This window comes from Apostichopus japonicus, chromosome 20 (genome assembly GCF_037975245.1).
Source record: "Apostichopus japonicus isolate 1M-3 chromosome 20, ASM3797524v1, whole genome shotgun sequence".
NCBI classification, from domain to species: Eukaryota; Metazoa; Echinodermata; class Holothuroidea; order Aspidochirotida; family Stichopodidae; genus Apostichopus; species Apostichopus japonicus.
In genome coordinates this window covers 15,820,001-15,835,695 of record NC_092580.1, presented here as the reverse complement: position 1 = coordinate 15,835,695, position 15,695 = coordinate 15,820,001, and the positions used below count along the sequence as shown (strand labels likewise).

The 15,695-nt window shown below is 37.1% G+C and overlaps 1 protein-coding gene and 1 long non-coding RNA gene across 3 annotated transcripts in view; both read right to left on the bottom strand.

Annotated features, from left to right (window-relative positions):
* The window catches only part of LOC139962171 (uncharacterized), a 105,035-nt gene extending 100,840 nt beyond the window's left edge, over positions 1 to 4,195 (bottom strand). The window contains exon 1 of the mRNA XM_071962133.1: positions 3,422 to 4,195. The gene's annotated coding sequence lies outside the window, so the exon portion shown is untranslated. The remainder of the gene's footprint in view (positions 1 to 3,421) is intronic.
* Positions 4,196 to 11,864: 7,669 nt separating this feature from the next.
* The window catches only part of LOC139961583 (uncharacterized), a 4,796-nt gene continuing 965 nt past the window's right edge, over positions 11,865 to 15,695 (bottom strand). Inside the window, exons 1-3 of one of the 2 annotated variants that reach the window (XR_011790919.1) lie at positions 15,575 to 15,695; positions 14,559 to 14,773; positions 11,865 to 12,631 (exon numbers count right to left, since the gene is read on the bottom strand). The exon at positions 15,575 to 15,695 is cut by the window's right edge and continues 965 nt beyond it. This is a non-coding gene — a long non-coding RNA (uncharacterized lncRNA). The remainder of the gene's footprint in view (positions 12,632 to 14,558; positions 14,774 to 15,574) is intronic. The other variant, XR_011790920.1, reaches the window with a different exon arrangement.

Below are 15,695 nucleotides of genomic sequence, written 5' to 3'. Positions count from 1 at the left end.
AAAACGCGTTTGCTTTTATAAGCTCTAAAAAATAGTAATATACGCTTTACGTGACTAACTATATAATTAATAGTGAACAGGGCTACAATATGAACATAGTTTCCAGAGGATCGACGTTCATCCATGAGACTTGTTAATTTATTAATGCTCGGAATTCATTTTCATTGGGAGAGTGAATGGAACACACATGGAAGACCCACCTATAAATAGTTACATGACCCCCTGGACTGTACGATACTTGATACATAGATCCAGTCAGCTGATTAAGACCCAACCATATAGGCCTAAATAGCACGGTTGATCTATAGAGCAAGTCACATGACCCTGTGGACTGTAACAGGCCCGTAACCATAGAAACCGATTTAGGGGGGGGGGGTGTAGCACATCAAAGCAGGGGAGGGGTCTAATGGAAAAAGGTGTCCTCTCCCCCTTTGTCAAATTGTTTGCTTATCTCAAGGGATTAGATGCTAAATGATGCTCAATTAGGCTATTGTTTATGGTCTAGGCCATAAAAAATGACAAAAACTGGGTGGAAGTTTTGTGGTTTATTGGTTTAATGGGATTATAGGAGTTTTATCCGTACGTAACCTTATACCTTTTTGTAATTGAGCTTGAAATTTTGAAGAAAATAATGATTTGGAGGCATGGCCACCCCACCCTCGTTCTACCTCTCCCGTGGCTACGTGCCAGCTATATAAGAGCACCGATTCCTGTATTCGCAGGAAAGCTATGTGCATGTTGAATTCTCTCCAGAGTTTGATCTTAAAAAATAAATATTTAGCTTAGGCATTGTTATCATCATATACTGCTGATAAAATCGAGAGCAAAATCATACCATTTCTATTTTTTTTTTACCTTTTACACAGTAGCAATTTGTTGGCTTTGATATGAGATCTATTTTCCCTTTTTGAGTAGATGTGTAATACTGAAAATGATAGTTATAATAATTATAATATAAAAACGGATTTTTTTTGTAAAACTAAGGCGAGGTAGGGTAGGGTGGGAGTGGAGGGGGTGGGGTGGGGTGGGGGAGGGTGGCAAGCCTATCAGTGGCATCCAAGATCCATAAGTTCAAGATTCCTGCCGAAGCAAAGCGTGTCACTTTGAAACATACAATTGATAAATACACTTTGGATAATATTGCGCTGTTTTGGTATTTTTTTTTTATTCTTCTACTTCTTCCTCTGATTTGTTTTTAATTTTAATACGTTATTAGTAAGGCGGTCAAATGCAAATTGACTAAAATGTCCATTTCAGATCAACAAATCAAAGTAGAAAATATCTGAAGCAAAAAGTTAAGTTCGTGTATATATCAGAGATCTCTGGATAATCAAAGTGGTAAAATTGATTAAAAATGTCGAGGTTAATGTTTTCAAAGACGAATAATTTTTGAAGAACCATTCTGTTTTTTTTTCATTAATAATGATCGATCGTATATAAAGTTATAACAAAAACATACATAAAATGTATTCAAATATTAAACAAAATTGCTAGAACTGAATCAATTAATTAGGAATGTTAATTAGTAAGCATCAAATTCACTTACTCAATACATTTCTTCAAAGTCCCTTATTGTAGAAATATACTCACTCCATGCAGGTATTTTCGTTATCATGGTATAATACAGATGTGCACGGTGATAAAAAAGAACTATAGCATTTATACCAAATATTCTACACCTGCATTTTCGTCCATTTTTATATCGTTTCAATGTTTGATGTTTGATGGTTTTGTTATTGATATTCAGTTTCAATAATCTAAAAGAAACATTTTCTATCTGTTTGGAATTTTTCATTCTTCTTCAGTTCTTTCGTTTGATAGAGCCTCTTATCCTGCTTAGGATCGAAACGTCAGGACCACATAATTTTACATATTCTCTTACACAGGCTCTTTAGTGGATATTAAGCAGTTTTGCTAACAGTTTTTGTTTTACTTTATTTATTTCGTTTGATAGAAGGCAGAAAAAAAATTGATGCTCAAGAAGCAACTATACCATATACGAGTCAATGTTTTCACATTTCAGAAGTAGCAACTTCAGCGAGTCCTCTTGGTTTTGATTCGTATAGTTCTACCGGTACTTTATGGGTTATCCCATTTGGCAATAGACATATGATTTACATCTACATCCATGTACACATATCAATATTATTTCGGCCAATGTATACAACCTATAGGGGTCAGAATAGTTTTTCCTCGAATACATTTATACCTTCAAATAAATTGTATGCTATCCACATTCATGAAACCAAACTCTCAACTTCATATCTCTAAAATCCCCGGTCTCAGATCAAGTATGCATTTTAATCGCAAGAATTATATAGATAGATTAATCTTTACTAATTTGAGGTTATGCGCTACAAACTTGTAGGCGTCCTGCAATATTTATGAAATCTCCTTGAAAGCTGAGCTGGCACTTGGCTTTACGGTTAAAGCACCTTTCCTGCATGCTGTGTTATATATTTCAAGCGCGGTGTGGGGGGCTTGTGCGATACGAACGCCTATTCTGTAGTAGTATGGACGTAAAGAATACTTTGCTGAATATGCCGGCTATCTTCGAAACAATAGCTATATATATATGATAGATGACTTTATAGTTTATTAGCAGCCATGGAGGTATAATAATTTTCCTTTAATGTATTTTTTGTATATTAACATTTTAACAGACGAAAGTTAAAAGAAAAGATAAAAAGACGCATCACACAGTTACATTCGAACTGCAGCTAGCATATTATGAATCATAACCAGCAATACCAAGGGAAGAACCAATGCTACAGGTGTTTTCGACGTAACGTGTGGCATTGTCTTCATGCCATCTTTAAAAGGAGAGTTGGACTGGTGAACTCCCCTCTCCTCCTCTACCTGCATACTCCCAGGAATATGTTGGCCATGAATTCGGGCTTAGATGGATGGCGAGGAGGAGGGGAGGGGGATGAGCCGATGAGGCAAAGTATATTTATTGCTATATCGAGGATTGATTGCATTTATACCAACATGGTTCAAAATTTCCAAACAGGTTCAAAGTTTCCTTTCACTCAGAATAGCGTGGGACTCTTGGAAGGGGCTCAACTACACGCTCAAGTACTCCCTATACCCTAAACACGCATTTTTCATGTTATATGGACTACTGGCTCATTGACTTACATGATAATAGATTATAGTACAACAAATTAATTACTAGATCCAGTTTGATTGTGATAGGGCTCAGTTCGGATTTTCCAACTCACTACAATTTCAATGATATTCAATGATATATATATATATATATATATATATATACATATATATATATATCTACATATCTATATATCTATCTATATATATATATATATATATATATATATATATATATATATATATATACATATATATAATTGAAATTGTAGTGATATATGTATATACATACACACATTTACGCACTTACCTTGTGAGTCAGATGACGTGCAGCGATTGCAGGAAATCACACCTGAGCGTGGCAGACTGAGAGGCGAGCTTCAATGAAAGCTTCCGATGATTTGTGTTTTAACACTCGTCACCCTTAGTCTTTGTGTAAAGTAAACACTGTGCGAGGAAGGAATATTTACATCTTCCGATACATCGACGTTTTTAGCGCATGCAATCACACCATTTAAATGTCAATGAGACTGTCATTAATGAAGAACTGAAACCCAAACAACAAACAACAAAACTAGGGTTTCAAGGAAGGTGTTGCATCAAAAGGCGACGAATATTCGCACAGATTAATGAATGTAAAATTGATGCACAGCAAAGGCTCGTCCATATAGTTTAGTCCGACAGTTTCTCTAATATGGCACTGTTTTCAAACGGCCCTTCGACAAACCAGTTAGTTCCACGTAAACGATTCAGTCCTTTATACTATACTACACTCTGTGTTTCTTTTCTCGGTTTGTCTCTTCGTAACAACATAATAATAATAATATTAAAAAAAAAAGTTTTCCCTCCTCCAAATCTCGATGAAAAAGAGGGTTCTTATAGCAAATGAGAAATATCCTCAGGAAAGATATATTGCTTGTCACTTGAGAGAAAGCAGAGTTAAATTATGTTGAAACCTCTTGTCTGTTGTGTAAATCAAGGTGAGGGTAGGTATAGACTCAGGTGTGTATAATATATAATGCGTACGATCTCCGTGGCTCGCTATTCAGGTATGAAATATAACGGTTGTATGCCTTGCTTAGTCTGGTGTGAAAATCCACACCTCGGTACGACGTTATAGGCGCGAGTGATCCGTTTAAGAGCTGCCAATCATTTTCATTCGTGAGTTATACTGGTATAGAAACAGTTAAAGAGGTACCCCTTCTAATTCGGGAACGGTATATAATGTGCTTTTTTGAGTCTATACTCTTACATGGTATTTTTACCGGGATGGTGAATGCATAAGTGAGTCGGCTTATTGCAGACCTTATTGGTCATGTTAATCCATTGTTGTTGTTTTGTTAATTTGTAATAACTCAACCAGAACATGTTCCTTTCACTTTAAGTAAACAAGAAAAGAAAATAAGAATCATATTTGGATGACATTAACCACTGTTTGTCCTTGCCGACAAATTTGTAACTCATTATAAACATGCATATAATTTGGTGCCCCAACAATCATGTTTTCCCTATTGAGAATTGTCTTGCATCAGAAGAACTGATCTAATGGTCTGTCCATTAGACTACAAGGTCCAGTCACTTTAACTGATACACCTCAAGTGTTTTAAAGGGTAATTTCTCAAATGTTGGATAGAATAACGACCGTGTCAGATAGAAGTGGTTTTAAGTGGTCTACAAAATATTCAAAATTAATTTTTCTGCCTAAGGGCCTCCTTTAACGTGGCCTCATCGACAGCATAAGAAACAAACCTTTTACACGCTAATATGATCTGCTCTAATACGTTTCAATGACCAGATTATAATGCAATTATGACTGACATTTGGTCGCTTTTGTAAATTTACAAGTTCGCTAAATTGCCTACTTTATCTTTCAGATAACCCAAGCCAATTTTTTTCATAACATGTAAGGTATTTTTGTGACGTCAAACTGCACTAGGGCTATACCAACTCGTATATGCTTTCAATAGTGCATGAGTATATTTTAATTCGCATACCTGTATAGTACAAAACAAAATTGAATAAGTTGTAAATCATGAAAAGAAGAAGAAAAAAAGTTTTTTTTTTGCTTATCCAATCTGATTATTCTGCATGTAACGATATTGATTGATTTTCAATATAAACGTAATCCCCTATATATACATGTCATAGCAGACATAATGCTTACTCAAATCTACTACGCAGCGGTGTTGATGTGTCGTATTTTCATAATATTATGGGAATTCGAAGTATAAAATAAACCCCTCTAAAATAATTATAGTATAGGCCTAATTTACTCTCATATAAGAATTGTATGCATTATATGCAAATCGCTACAGATGTTATGCATTTATGCAAATATTTGTCTGTTTTAACGTACGTAATGGTTCTCATTATACTGAAACTATAGTTCACTGCAGGAAAGGGGCATACACCCACATTGGGACTTTAGAAGGGTGATATACTATGGTCACCACATTTCAGTTACAATTGAGCCTTTTACCCAAGGAACTGATCTACCCACACGGAAGAAGATAAAGGGGTGAACAAGAGGCACAAGCTCGCACTTTGATCTGACACTCCAAATGAACCTCGTAACCACTGTATTACTGGTATCTATATGGTCCACTCACACTGAATAAGGGTAAGTGGAAGGATTTTGTAAGGCACGCCGAAAAGTACAGTGTCTTAACAACTATGGAGATCTTCTAGTTACATATATACAGTATAGCCATATAGGTGGGGGGGGGGGTAGAGATGTGGGCCAGCCACTGTGCTAGCTTCCTAATAGCATATGGCAACAGAGGAAAAGGCTGGGGTATAACTAGGAGCCAACAGATTGGTCGGACAAAATAAAGATGAACTTTACTATCTGTTCTTTATACACGAAGGTATCATAAAGAATGAAATGTTGAATAATTTAGGAAAGAAATGTTGTTGAAGCAGGTAGCCATAATACCAAAAATAACAACAACAAAACATGCTTTGAAGCATACAGATCACACATAACACAGTTTGATTTCGTACAATACTATAACAACGTGAAACCGTTATACCCTGTAAGCAGAATATTTCGTAAATCATCTACCTGATAAGAAAAACTTTTCTGAACTTTTTTTGACGTCCTGGTCACGTGTCATTATTAAAATATCAAAATTAAAGACTCGTTAATTAAAAAGAAAACCTCAAAATAAAGTCTGCTTGCATTTCAAATGACAAAAAAAATCACTTTGTGAAACATAACCGCGTGCTACAGTAATAGCATATTAATGACGTTATAGTTCTCTGGTAAGTAGAAAATACAAATACCCCAAGCACATAAACCGTCCTTGTTTTAATTATGTCGTGTCTGTGTGTATGTGAAACATAAGACATCGAGTATGTACAGAATCGTATTACAGGTGGTTTGACAGTTTAAATACGTTTCTTTACTGCTTGATTTTAACAGTTTCCTTCCTTTTGTCGCTATAGCGGGTTGTCAAATGACCTAAAGTTGAAATTGTAAAACAATTTGTTTAAGTTTTAATCCATTAGTACGTTGTTTCATTGATTTCATATATGTTATACACGTCACATCTATATAAATATATATGTGTGTGTGTTTTTAGCGTGCTTGTTTTAATTTCTTCTTTTATATGCCTGCATGTATAATCGATTGGTTCGAAGCATTTCGTCCAATGTCGTGAATTATTTAATGTTTCCGAAATATTGAACTATTAGATTAAAATAATGTAAGCCAAAAAAAATAGAATGATAAATTAGTGACGTTTACGTCAGAAGTGCAGATATTAAGTATTGATCTGTTTGCTTAAGTAACAAACATTGTCTGCTCGCGAGCTGTAATGCAAATTGAGTTACGGTTATTAATATATTTTGCTTGTCATAAATATAGAAGTGTTGGGGACGTTACAGTGTAATGCAGGACAACATACGTAAAATTTACGAATAAAAACTAAAATGGTGGTGGTGGGGGGGGGGGGGGAGGGGTGATGGTGAAGAATCACTGGAATTATTGCAAACACCCAAATTTGTATTGCATTGTACATTGTAAGGCCAATATATGGGGCTGGTTCTATCTTTATTTAATCATGGTGACCTCTGAAGTGGTAGCCGACGGGCATACCCCTGAGCTAGGAATACTGAGTTGGAGAGGACACCAACATTTTAAGGAGGGTACCAACAATTTAAGGGAACACCAACAACTTAAGGTGGGGCACCAACAATTTATGGAGGGGCACAATACTCCTGTCCTATATCTTGTGATGCTTTGGTACAGATGATGGTGACCCCGTAGATTGGCCTGGCTACTGGCCTGCCGAAGGGATTTGTTTAATTATCCTTTATCTCCTTGTTTGAGTTGCAACAACACTTCTTTCACCAAGGTCGTATTCGCAATGATGCCTTTCAGAGTACTTTCAAACCATCTGTATTTGAGAACGTGGTCAGATACTGCCATTATGTCACTCCCGTCCAGGAGGATGGAGGGGGGGGGGGGGGAGGCGGGCGGAAATACATGATATAGTGAAACGAACACGAGTATGCCTTAATTATCATTCTTCGAACATACTTTGAGAAGAGAGGACTTGGCAAAGAATTTTCAATAAAGCAAAAGTATACGGTATACTCGTTTGTTTCCGAACGTCCTCACTAAGGAAAGATGAACTAAATTGAGTTGTTTAGTTTTCGGTTCAAGATATGGCTTGCCTATATTCGCCGGTAGTTGTTTACTGGCTGTCTTTATTTACCATCCAAACTTACAAAATCACGTTTATATCTTTCCAGTAAGAAGTAAAACCAGTTTGAAGTGAACAGAAATGCAAACCTGTAATATAGTTGGCGATATTGGTGTTATGATATAGGCTTATATATAGGTTACGTGTGTATTTCATTAGTAATGTAGAAAAATCTTCGCATTGATTTCATGTCAAGATGCTAATCTCAAAATGCTTACTTACTGCTTGTGCAGGGGATGCTGAATATCTATTGTTTCAATCTTAATACTAGTATTTTGTGAAAGCGTGGAGTTTGGAAATATAGTTAACGAACTAAATCTTTACATATACATGAGGCCCTGACAGCCATAGCCATGTACATTTGAATCACATGCTGCATGGTGTAATTAAGTTGGACCAAAGACAGTCGTTTCTACTGGTATATCACGATAAACAACAATCACTGTACGACCCCGGGTATATGTAGTGTTTCATTTGAGCTACAGACGCAAAACAACATGATAGAAAATACCTGCAGTATTACAGTAAACAGAAAACAACAATGATGTTTTAAATTTCATTCGCATAGTGGACAACAGATTTGAGAAACGAGTACAACAGTATACATATGTATGAGTATCAAGTAGAAATCCCCCTTGGTATATTGAGTGCGAGTTTAAAGCCTATACATAATATAGCCGCGGCGTATACGAGTAGCTACATCTTGCAGTATATATGAAGGCCTATACAATTTACGGTATTTAAAATATCCCGAGTACATATATAACACTGAGTAAGCCTACAAATACTTGAAGGGAGTAAGTGTACAAAACACTATGCTATAACATGGAGAGTACAAATACGGACTCATCATAGGTCGGCTGGACATCATGTGACCAGTTTCAAAACGTGTTATAACTGACAGACATGCATGTACACGGAAGATTAACAACACCGTGATTAACTTTTCTAAGCGCACGATATATGTAGCTTTATGATTCTCATCATTCAATTTTTTTTTACAAGAGAAAGACATGCAAGATATACTCCATACTTAAACTGGACGTCGTTCAATCATTCAAATTGCACAACGAATTATGGTCCTCATTGAACCGTGTGCATACAGTTATATGCAGAAAAGATAAGGCCCCGCAGACAATCGTGTTGTTTAGCGTCATTAAGCATATGATAAATGGCCTTCATTTACACCGTAATGTGCAAGGCATGGTTGACCCTTTGCTGGACATCATCGAAAGCTATTCAAAGGCATATAATGAAGAACATTTTTATAACCCATAAGGTCACATTGTTGACCTCTGTTTGACAACATGAACCTTTCTAAATCCGTTATAAATGACCTGCGTTAACCCATGACGTTAAAGACACAGTTGACATTTGGCTGAATGTACCATGAGTTAAGCCGTCCAAAATGCATGATAAATGATCTTAATTAAACCGTGAGCTGGTTACAAGCCAAAGAAATATATATTATGAGAGATCAGTACTTGCCATGCATTGGTCACCGCTGAGTGAATCGCATGTACGGTTAATAACCATCAATAAACGTGTTATATAACTCACATACTTTCTTTCAGATATGAACACCGAATAAAATTGATTAAAATCTATAAAAGAGGGGAATGTATGTTCTTAATTAGATTGAGAAAATATTTAGAAGCAACATTAATAAATGGACTTTCAGGCACCCCCACCAAAAGTCTTCATAACTTCATGTGCCTATATAGGCCTATATATGAGGTAAACATTCATGTCGATGGAAGTAGGCCTATATCATGGAAATTTTCGTTATCTAATATTTCTGTTTGGCCCCTATAATTGATCCCATGCAGGCTCCCTGATCCCAACCTTTTCGTCAGGTCTGGCTATTAGCTAATTATACCTTAACGGGTAAATGTTAGTTATAACCGAGTTTTTATTCCTCCGTCTTAGGCCTATACATGAAATTATAGCAGGCAATATATATATATAGGGGTTATAGGTATACATCTGTTATAGAAGAAGCTGTCGGTGTTGTATAATTTCAATTCGAATAAAAAGTAACCTTCTTTCTCAAGGGCAGTCAACAGCTGTATCTAATACAAACTGTACGTTGTGAAACCAGAATACGTACCGCAAAAAAACGTTTTCCAAATTCTGCGTGTATGTATGTATGTATATGCATGCATGTACAAAGGTAACTTTGCGTGAGTTTTAACGTTAACTGTCTATCGGCTAGATTTATGACCGTGCTATAAATTTAAACATCCGTATTCGTATACCAGTAACAAAATAGCAGGTGTTATACGTACAAGATCATTACATATGTAGGTGCTAAATTGTCAACATAAAAACCCGAAAATTTCGGAAATAACTCTTCGTACAAAATATATAGGCGACTCCTGGACTCCTGGTGAGTTCATTTATTTATCTGCAAAAGATTTGACAAAGTAATTTGTCATTTTTGCTTTGTATTACAAAAAAAAGACATCAAAGTAAGCTATATATATACAAACCCGATTCGTTTATTCTGCGGGTGGACAGGATATATAAATTTGGTAGATAATTGAACTGTATACGAAAGTATAACAATATGTAGGCGAATATCACAGGAAATATTTACTTCGTAAAGTTCGAGCAAAAAAAAAGAAAAGAAAAAGAGAACTAAAAAAGCAGAATAAAGTATTTTCAGTAAGAAGCAAAATTTAGATTTTGCATATTTATGAGTGATTTGCATAGAAAACTTTTCAAAGGAACATATTTAATTTCTTTGAATTTGTGGATACTTGCATCTTTGACTGAACACAGCCTATCAATATTTTAGTATCTTCCGCTAGCTCATTATAATGATATATTGCAGTGGCGTAGGAAGGTACTTTTGTGTGGGGGGGGGGGCTGAAGACTGATGGCCGGCCTGGGGGAGGGGTCTAAGGGGAGGGGGTGTCCCCCTCCCCTTTGGAATTTTTTTGCATTTCCAGGTGGCCTCAGATGCAATTTGGTGCAATATAGCACACTTCAACACCCACTCCATTTTGTAAAGAATTTTGCATTTTCACTTGGCCTTAGATGCAATTTGGTGCTTCAAATGAGATTTTTTTCTCATTTGGAAATGAAAAAGGGGTTTTCTGACTTGCGGAGCGGGGGGGGGCGGAATGATACTTCCGCCCCCCATATTTTTCACTGGGGGGCTGGCGCCCCCCAGCCCCCCGGTTCCTACGCCCTTGATATATTGTATATACCACTAGTGTGAACGTACAGGATTTCAAATGTGGGGGGCTTTGGGGGGGGGGGGTTAAAATCTATGAAGTGATTTTAGCATAGGAGCATCAACCTTTCTGGAAGGACCAGAGGTGGGTGCAGGATGTTATAAAGGTATGGTGGACTGATGTTCTGGAATCGTTGAAGTCGTCTTCCATGCGAAAAATTGGGGTGGGGTTTGGGGCACCCCCTATAAAAAGAAGGTTAGACGTCAAATGGTGCACTTTGAAGCTCACTTAAACTTTAGGTTTAAATTAAAGTTTTAATTAGTAAATACCTTGTTTTAGGGTTGAAAATGGATCTCCCCACCCCCCTCAACCCACCAACAAAGAAACATAAAGTAAATAAAAGAGTAAGCGCAAACGGAATAATACAAACAAAAGCTCACACGCACACACACACATATACTGGAACCGCGTCTGATGGAATCCTATAGGCACAGAGGAGTGTTGTGAATCTTCCACGATTAAATATAAAAAATCCCCCGACTGAAAGTTTTCCAACGACTGACGATGGAACTCCCCCCCCCCCACACCCTTCCCCGTCCGAGTTCGCCACAATGTCCTATGGAGAGCAAAATGTCATACAAAGTACTTAAAATTTTCATGAGTGCCCTAGTAAAATTACCGTTAAACATCACAAATTCACGCAGAAGGAAACAAGACCAGGCAGTACATCATTTGTTGTCCTATAACGGGCCTCATATTGATTACGTGTAGAGGGGTGTTTTGGAATATGAAAGGAGATTTTTATGTATTACTCACTGAAAACCTCTCTATACACATGTTGAACTCATAAAAATTGTGCCTATATACACTGAAAACTTAAATTGGTTCACCGACTAACAAAACGTTAGTCCATCTGGTGCCTCTCCCGACTAACATAGCCTTAGTCAGTTGCTATACCGACTAATTTATTCCTTAGTCAGTTGGATTTCTTAGTCGGTCATCTTAGTCCGTCAGCTTAGTCGATCAACAATTTTTTAGTCGGTAAATGTTTATTAGTCAGTTACATTAGTTGGTGACATTAGTCGGTCTTTACCGACTAATTTATATGAGCCACCGACTAGTTTATAGCAGGTTTTACATTAGTCAGGATGGTGCCTCTCCCGACTAACCTTTCTTAGTCGGTATCGAATGACTAGTTGCACTGACTAGATTCACTGAAAGAATTAAACCCGACTAGTTTCACTGACTAGTATCACTGAAAGAAAAGAGAGCAGAAGAAACACAAATAATGTGTACGTTGGCAGTATTTATATCTGATAAAACTTCTGATGTCTACAAAAGGCTGACTTTCGACAGATAGAGAAGAAATCACTGTAAATAAAATCTGAAAATCTGATTTTTTTTCCAACAAAGTTAAGACAAGTTAATGGATCAAACATGAATCGCAAAAGTATAGCACTGCACAATAATGCAAAGTTGAGTCTTGGGCAAGGGTTCCTCATGACTTTCGTTTTAAAGTGGTACCCCAAATCGACACCAGTTAAGTCTTCACGAACAAAGAGTGTTTCTCTTAACTACAAATGGCCTCCCACTTGTCTTCAGGAAGCCAAAATCTGCACCATTATTGACCTGTGAACAGAAAATATGATATACGTGTAAGCACAGATACAGATATAGCACATGATAACTCACATTATCATAAACATACAAATTTACATTAAAATTTTATAACATATTGGGAGGTATACATTTAAATCTAGGTCCCTCAAATTATAAGCCAGGAATAGCAGCTTTACCAAATTATTATTAGCTTTGCACAGCATAACACCAAGTTATTTCTCAAAGCTTAATAATTATGTTAATCATGTTTATAATGATCCCAATAGACCGGGATCCCAGAGGGTTTGGTTAGCTGGGAAGGTAAACAATCGCCTTGTACATCACAATGTTCACAGTGCATTCCTGTATATGAAACCAGACGACTGGCAAACCGACTGTGGTGGGTGTGGCTGGGAGAGCAATTTTAAAGTCACCTGATAGCTAACCTAGATCAGTTTTCATGGTAACACATCAAAGTAAGTACAATATGTCAGGTATGGCCCCAAGAACAACAAATGGCCATTGCCAGTAATTATTGGTGGTGGGGTACCCCTGCCAGTGATCTATAATTGACCCCTCAAGGCTGACCTAGGTCAGCTCATGAGGTAACCACTTGAAACCTACTGGAAAATGTTGGTTAGGGCTTCAGATACAACTGATGGGCATTGCCAGTAATTTTTATTGGTGGGGTACCCCTGCCAGTAGACCCCCAAAATGCCCATCCCCCATTGACCTAGATGAGCTCATGATGTAACCAGTTGAAAACTACTGGAAAATGGTATCACTTCATATGTAAGGGATGGGAATTTCCAGTAATTTATATTGGGGGGGGGGGTACCCCTGCCAGTAGACCCCCAAAATGCCCATTCCCTCATTGACTTAGGTCAGCTCATGAGATAACCAGTTGAAAAATTACTGGAAAATGATAGGTATCACTTCATATGTAAGGGATGGGCATTTCCAGTCATTTACATTGGTGGGGTAACCCTGTCAGTAGACCCCCAAAATGCCCATCCCCCATTGACCTAGATTAGCTCATGAGGTAACCAGTTGAAAACTACTGTAAAATGATTGGCAGGACTCTATATATATGTAAGGGATGGCCATTTCAAGTAATTTATATTAGTGGGGTACCCCTGCCAGTAGACCCCCAAAAAGCCCCCCCCCCCTCATTGATCTAGGTCAGCTCATGATTTAACCAGTTGAAAACTACTGGAAAATTATTGACAGGATTCTATATGTAAGGGATGGGCGGACTCTGGCAGTGGTGGCCCACCAATATAAAATACTGGAAATGCCCATCCTTACATATGAAGTGATACCTATCATTTTCCTGTAGGTTTCAACAGGTCAAATCATGAGCTCACCTAGGTCAATGAGGGGATGGGCATATTGGGGGTCTACTAGCAGGGGTACCCCACCAATAAAAATTACTGGCAATGCCCATCCCTTGTATCTGAAGTCCTAACCAACATTTTCCAGTAGGTTTCAAGTGGTTAACTCATGAGCTGACCTAGGTCAGCCGTGAGGGGTCAATTATAGATCACTGGCAGGGGTACCCCACCACCAATAATTACTGGCAATGGCCATTTGTTGCTCTTGGGGCCATACCTGACACATTGTTCTTACTTTGATGTGGTTACCATGAAAGCTGCTCTAGGTTAGCTATTAGGTGACTTTAAAATTGCTCTCCCAGCCACATCCACCACAGTCGGTTTGCCAGTCATCAGGTTTCATATACAGGAATGCATTGTGAACATTGTGATGTACCAGGCAATTGGTTACCTTCCCAGCTAACCAAACCCTCTGGACTCCCGCTCTACAGATCAGTGAAAATTTGACCAAACCTATGAAGCTTGCACGTAAATGATATACTAGACTGGTTTTTTTTTTTAAAACAGGTTATGAAAAGTATCTTAAATATCATTAAACAGTTGGGTACAATAGTTAAACTCACTCTTCCATTTTTTTTCTCTATGGTACTTGTTCCTTTGCTTTTTGGACTCTTGGATAAACTCTTTTGTTCTGCGAAGGGTACCAATATATCATCTTAAAACATGTCTTTAAGCCATATATAACACAGTTCTCCTCTTCTGTTGTTGCCTCCACACTGGTGTCGTACATCACAGGAAAGCTCACCCTTGACTTAGATATTTGGCTTTTCAATTCCTGCTGGAAGAAAGAAACAGCAAAGTATTCATCATTTGAAAAAAAAAATAAATAAAGTTGTCACCACAAAGTTATGTGAGATTTGCTTCCACTATAGTCTCAAAAAACAATCCCAAAGTTTGAAGCAGACTGTATAAAGCTGAAAATTTGAACGAGAGTGTCATCACCATTGCAACCAGAATCAAATGCCCAGAATACAGAGATAATAAAACATGGGCTAAATCTTTGTTTGTTTTTATGATCTTTAAAAATATAAAATTTTAGAAACAGAAATGCACTGAGACAACTTATTTATAGGCCTAATCGTTTTTAGTTGTTATTTTGCTTGCTCACATAACAAGCCTGTTTAGACCTAGGCTAGAGGAGAATCAGTACTTTGTTACACTAAGTTTGTCTTCGGTTGTTTTGATATAGTCTTACTAGTAGTACTAAAGTATATAATGGACCGGCGAAGACTAGAGAATACCCAGAGTTTTAGCAACTGCGTTAAACTGTATCATCTGATCTATTATTTACGCCTATGAGTTTCATTCAATCTAGGATCAAAAAGAGAAAACTAATTAATCTTAACCTTTAAACTTTGCTACTAAACAGATATGCTTGAATTACAAATAAATGTCAAAAAAACATCATAATCTAAGAATCGATGCATATACATATACATAAACAGAATAATTTGAATTCGCGCAAGTGAACCCTGCACTACATTGGACAGAAAAAAAAAACGTGCAATTAGACCAAACTAAACATACTAAATTTTCCGTTACTTCTACATAAAATATCAATGCAAATACAACAACTTACTCTTTTGGCAGTATACTAAAAGCACATGTTATAATAACTTCAGACTATCAAGCTTTCCTGAGAAAAAACGGTTAATACTTCTTACAGTAAGCAAGTCGACCGTGAAGGAATGTCGCAATTG